This window comes from Capsicum annuum, chromosome 7, assembly GCF_002878395.1.
Source record: "Capsicum annuum cultivar UCD-10X-F1 chromosome 7, UCD10Xv1.1, whole genome shotgun sequence".
Classification (NCBI taxonomy): domain Eukaryota; kingdom Viridiplantae; phylum Streptophyta; class Magnoliopsida; order Solanales; family Solanaceae; genus Capsicum; species Capsicum annuum.
The window spans coordinates 26,027,405-26,034,195 of NC_061117.1; the positions used below are offsets into that span (position 1 = coordinate 26,027,405).

The 6,791-nt window shown below is 34.2% G+C and overlaps 1 long non-coding RNA gene across 1 annotated transcript; it reads right to left on the reverse strand.

Moving 5' to 3' along the window:
* Positions 1–1,004: 1,004 nt before the first annotated feature.
* On the reverse strand, positions 1,005–4,992 carry LOC124885550. Its single transcript, XR_007042661.1, has 2 exons — positions 4,343–4,992; positions 1,005–1,445 (listed from the first exon to the last, which is right to left on the reverse strand). It is a non-coding gene; the product is annotated as an uncharacterized LOC124885550 (long non-coding RNA).
* Positions 4,993–6,791: the final 1,799 nt, after the last annotated feature.

The window sequence follows — 6,791 nt, forward strand, 5'->3', positions numbered from 1 at the left end:
TAAAATAAAAATCTACCTAACACAAGAAATAAAAGAAAATAAAAAACAAATATTTACAAGTTTGAATTCAAATAAGTAGGCTAAAATTTCAAGCCAACTCAATACGCCAAATTGTTCCCCGGCAGTGGCACCATTTTTGATAACGCTCAACTTACACGTCAATTTAGTGCAAGGCGGTCATCGTTAATATATTTATCCAACTTTGAAGTCGGGGTCGAATCCGCAGAAAACAATGTGAGTGACGATTAAACTAGTTTGAAACTAAAGCTACAAGTTAAATTCAAACAACTGGCATGAAAAGATAAAATAGGGGTTTTGAGTTTAACAAGTAATTGTTGGTTGCTTTGATCAGTGTTTGTAAATCAAGAGTTAATGAAATAACCAGAATTATGTTCACTAGGGCTTCCGGTACATGACAGATGCTAAAAGTGGTTCAAGATTCTCACGGTGGGTAGGATGACAAGCTATCTTTATCAATGTTATGCTTAAATATCTTTCGACCTACTAAAACATTTAATTCCTTAATCCTCTCGGACTTAGGAAATTTCTATTTACTGTCCAAATTTTACCTTAGGTTAACCAACCTTGTTACAACGCTGATTATTAAACGAAGTATTTTTGAGTCCCTGTTGATAATTTACTTCCTAGTATATTTGATTTCTTTCTCAAGCAAATCAAAACAGGTGTGTCTACTGTTTGCAACCAACAGACGTTAATTAAAATTTTAGAATTATTAAGAAATCCTACCACCTGTTGAATCTTGAATACTTAACACCTCATCAAGACCGAACCCTAGATCCCATAACTCAGGTTAATGGAGTTTAGTCACTCATGATGTAACGAACGAAACACATAATTGAATTCATGATTTGAAAGATAAACTTACATAGATGAATAATAACTAGTGAATCGCAAATTAGATCACAAAGGAAAAATCTCAAAATACTGATAATAATCTCTCAAAAATATTTGCTTTTTCAAGCCAAGAAATTAGAGAGAAAATATCAAAAGTATTGTCAAAACTCAATGTGCGGATATCTCTAGAAAATCCTAAAACAAAGCTTTAAATAGTTCACCCTAAATAAGGAAATAAAATCAAGGTTACAAATTTTTCTCAGAATAGACGACGACTATTGGTAAAGCCTTATCAGGATCTTGACGACTTATCAAGAATGTCGTCAGGTCTTCTTCAAATTTGCACTAGTCCTATCTTAGGTTGACGGCAAATTCTGACGGCTTATCAGGACTGTGACGACTTATCAGAAATGTCGTCGATTCTACCAGCTGGAACTCATTCCCCGTTTGAGGCTGACGATGGCCGTGATAGCCTATCACTGGGCTGATGACCTATCATGAATGTCGACAACTGCACTTGTCTTTTAATTACTTCAGATTTAAGCTCTTTTTCTTCCATCCTTGTTGGTTCTCTAGCATCTTAGCTTATACTGCAAAATCAAAGATAAAACAATAAAAAACGATAAAAGTTGCTTACGACTTTGCAATTATTCTCAGTTAAAAGCCTCGAATGTGTTATCATCAGTTCACACATCAGGATACAAAATTAGGGAAAGGGAAAATACATGATACAGTCCCACACAGGGGAGCAAATCTAAAGTAAGCCTCCTTGGAAGTCCTTCGATCTTAAACTTCTTGAAACGTGTGAATATCCTTCCAATGAAGATCTTTTGATTAAAAGAAACTATCTAAATAAAATTCTCAAACCCAAGGGACAATGGTTCGTACAATTTGGCATTATACCCTTCAATTTAACACATAAAAGATGATCGTCTGTAATGACTCGTGGTCAAATAGACGTAAGACAGATTTTTGAATAGGCCCAATACCCCTCAAGTATTGGGTTGTCCTAGGATCATGCCTAAACAAGATTTTGATTTCGCTCTATCCTAGATATCTAGAGTAGGCCAGGATCGAGATCCCAAGTGGACAACTTGAGTTTGGAAATACAAACAACCATTGAACGCCTAAAGTGTCAATAGACCATTGTATTTCCAACACTTCGTTTGAAATTGAATAATAGGGGTTGGGACATCCACGAAATCCCAAACAATTAATATATTTCAAATGAGAGTATGCCATGAAATACAACAGTTAAATAATTGCATAAATTTAAACACATAATTACAAAGGTAACAATTAATACAAACATTAACTAAACACATAAAATCCTTATGGTCAGAACCTAGATGATTCCCCAACCATTCTGTTACAATCCATTTTGAAAAGTCAAAAACATTCTATAACTTCGTGGAGAAAAAAAAAGAGGAGTCTTTATTTGATTTTATTTGAAAAAAATAATTTAGAGCCACCACTTAATTTTATGAAATTAAGAAAACCATTTAAGCAAGGCAAATTTTTAAATAAAACCTTTAATAAAAATAACCAAAGTCTAGTTAATGGTTCAAGTAAATTCGAAAGAAGGTGTTAAGCACTTTTGAAAATTCAAAAAGTGTGATTACCGATGGATTAAACTTATTGGTATAATTTTTAAAAAACTTTTATTAAATTATCAAAATGTTGAACTTATTTTAGAAAAATGTTGAATTTATTTAATAATCTCATTTAAAAATGAATAAAATTTATTAAAACATGTCCATTCATTTTATTTCAAAGTTGTGACATAAACTAAATGTCGAAGTACCAACATAATTTTAATTTTAACACTTTTATCCGAATTAAGACTTTAAGCTAAAGAAATAACCCAACTGGTTAAACGTGGATTTTGAGTCGATAATAACTATGAAAGGATATAAGTAGATCCTCAAATTATTCGTCGAACTTAAATTTGTCTAAAATAGAGAAATTAAACATCAAAAATATTAAATAACCAACATAAATAAGTAATTTCAATATAATTTTCTCTCAAAGGATTCATTAAGATTAAATTAAAATTACAAAAACATAATCAAATTAAATATAAACAAATAAAGGAGAAAGGATGAGATTTGGGCGTTTTGTAGCCCATTTTAAAATCTGCCCAGGTTTGGGCCTGTAAAGTTGTGGACTTTAAGTCCGTTGTCAGCCTTGTATATCAAATGTATATCAGAATCCTTCATGCTTGCGTTTCACTGTATACCGATGCATATTCATTGTATATCGGCGTATAAAATTGATATATTCTAATGTTGTATACTACAGTATACTACTGTATACAACCCTGTTTCTGTCTTTGCTGCTGATTATAACCTGTATAACTCATGTATACCAGCCCCATTTGGACTTGAACTTGAGTCTGGGACTGGAAAGGACTGGGCCTCCATGGCCCACTTGGGAAGATACAAGAGAAGAGAGTCCAACGGGACTCATATCACAAAAGGGATAAAAATTAACACACGTTCTAATGTAAATTAACTGAATAATGCAAACCAAACTTAATAAGCAAGAAATAGTAAAATACATTCATGCACAAGGAAAAGAGGGCGACGATAAAAAACTATTAACTACCATGAATGTTCGTGAATTATAGTTTTGTCAAAATAATATGAGAATAACAGTAGTATGCAAATAGATGTTTAACATGTCAAAAGAGGAAAAGGGTGAGCTTTATCAATTATATTATTACATTTGTACATTGAAGTGAACCAAAACAAATTCAGAAAAGTAAACTAATCTTTTAACAAATACTTCCTAAAAGATATAAGATGGCATTTCAAATATATTTGCTTGCATGTTTACGTATAGGAAACCAGCCATCTTTGCTTTAAGACTGAAAATATTAGACTGCAAAATAACAACAACTCAAAATCTCTTTAAACAAAATCTAAAAACTGCTAAGCCAAACCAACAGGAAAACTGTAAACATATTTCAGATTGATGCAACAGAGATGAAACCAAAACCTTTAATCAAGAAGCAAATCGCAAAAAATGCATAAACTTGACAGTGAAATGAAGACTAAAAGTAAGAAAATTAATCCTAAGATCTTATGTCAAATCACAGTCAGCAACCAATTTGAAACAAAGCGTTAAATCAATAATTTGGAACAAAGCGTTAAATCAATACGACCATGAATATAAGATAAACCAAAAATTCAAACATAACGACAATTAAAATCCAAACATTAATAATAGGAGAAACGCTAAGCTAAAATGATGACTGATAAAAGACAAACAGTTACCATACTGCGTAAATCACAATCAAGGTTACGACTAAATCTTGGGCCTCAAAACAGCTTTCCGAAAATAAGAACTAGACTAAGAAACACGTTTATCAAAAAAACCCTATAGCCTTCTACAGCAAACAATCCCACCAATACTACAAAATTGCTACTAGTACGAAGAAGGGGAAGAAGTAACGGAGAAATTAAAAATAGAAAAACGTGTTTACCTTTTTTTGGGCAACGAACTCGGGATGACGAGTCAACGAGACTTCACGTCTTTCCTTGAATCGAGAACAACAAAAAAACACGAATCTGGAACCAAAATTCTCACAACTCCAAGTTGGGGACCAAAGTTCGAACCCTAACCGAGTAGAGAATTTTTAGTCCCCTTTTTGGTTCCGAAAAAATCCTCTTGAACAGTGGAATAAATGGGTTTATATATAGAAACCCAAAAATCTCAAATCTTGACTGTGGGGTTGAAAAATCGGGGGCAATTTTGTGATTTTAATGAGGAATCTTCTTGGAAGATAACGGTATGAGCTGGAATCAAACAATTATGTATTGGAATTTTAAACATTGGCAGATGAGACATTGTTGGACAAGCTGGATTTCGTGGGTTGTACGCCGGTTTGACTGGTTCTGGGTCGGGTTGCCGTTGATTTAGCTGGTGGGGTCGGGCCGCGGTTTGAACTTGTTGGTTATATTGTCGTTGTTTGTGTGATACGCTAGCTGAAGCTGGTGTTGGGTTTTGTTGGGCTGAAATTGGTCTTTGTTGTGGCTGTTATTGGTTTGATCACTGATGGTGATTAAAAGGGTGGACCGGGTCAAACGATTTTGGGCCTAGAGTGGTGGCTGACTGTTGGTTTTTATTATATGGGCTGGATTAAAATTAAAGAGGAAGAATAGGAGAATTAGGAGTCTAGGATTGGGCTATTCATCAAATTGCCCTAGGCTAAAATTTTTAGTCAATATATTTAAATTACAACCATAATGAAAATCAATCAGCCAATTACATTACAATTGTAGCATCTTGATTTCAATCAAAGAAAAATTTAATAAATTGACCAAATAGAATCATAATTTGAAACGAATTAACAATTAATTTAATCTCGAATTTCTCGATTAAATAAAATCAAACACATATCTTTCGAATAAATTATTTTTGACAACGAAATATATTTAAACCAAGACTTTGCCCATTTAAATCAATTGTCAAGATAGCCTTTGATTAAAATTTATTTTTTCGTAAAATAATTTTTTAAGTGACAAAATTATACTATCTCGTTAACACGAAGCTATAGAATCACTACTTAAAATGATAAAATTACCTAGATAAATATTTTGCAAGAGTTTTTATTCCGGTAAAATAACTGTTGTAATTTTATTTAAAATCGAATAAACTGATATTTAAATTTAGTTGTGGAGGGCAAAAATTATGTGTCAACAATGGGTACTTAGACTTCCCCTGCATTTATGACTCCAAACCCAATCACGATAATTTTTCCTTAAGAATGTCGTCAGTCAATCTATCATAGGGAAAGACTCGTCTGATATCACCACTAATAAGATAAAAATAAAATAAAATAAAAGTCTAAGAATGAAACAAACAACTAATCCATGAAACGTAGGCACCATCGGGGTTCCCAATTATTACAACCCAAAAATAAAAATCATCCAAATCAACATCAAAACATCCAAAAAATATCTCAATAATACTGACCAACGTAAAATAAATGAATATGGAGACATACACCCCCAACTAAAAGGTTGGAGTGATCTCACTGCATAATCACGAAAGTGTAAAAAGCATAAAGAGTGCTCTCTGTAACCGCATCATGGACTGTCATCACCCTTGGTCTCCGCATTACCTCCAGCATCATCTGAATTTGACCATGCAGCTAGGACCTCATCATCACTCTCAGCTCTAGGAGAAAGGAGCCCATCCTTGGGTTTTAGGACCTTTCAAAGGCTCTTCACCCCTTTTCACATCTTCGTGGAGAATTTATCTCTCTTATTCTCCCTCTTCTTCATCTTCTCATGGGAATCCTGATCTCCCTGTGTAACTATGCCAAAGATGAGTAGTCCCTCTCAAGTCTAGAAATAATGGCTTTCTTTTTCTTCTGGTCCTCCATGTACTTCTTATAATCGTACTGAGGAACATAGGAGTGACGGGTGGTGGAAGGATCTCCCATCCCCGTAGGCAGCCTCACCACTAGCTCCTTGATTGTTCTCATCTCAACCGAGATCTCCTCAAAAGGCCTTACTGTGGATGGATTGTAAGAGTCGGTGTCCTTATCTATCGACTTGCCTAAGTTGATCTTTCTCTTCTTGCTCTTACCAGGTGCGACTCTACCTCGAATCTTAAGAGGGTAAGTGGGGATATTTGGGTGCACCCAAGTATCTTCGGGGTACTCTTTAACCCCGGCTCTCCTACTAAGTTCAGTAATCAAGGATGAGAATAAAAGTAAGGAGCCCCATTTGAGCTTGAAATATCACATGTCTAGTAGAATAAGGCGCCCAACATTCAGAGGAATGTTATCCAATATGCATGCAATCATTTAGGCTCTCACATCAGGGACATAGTTCATATTGGTGCAAGGAGAAACTCGGCTATAGATGATAGCCAACCAAATTCGAGCCTCAGCTGTGAAGTCATGCAATAATATCCCCATCTTC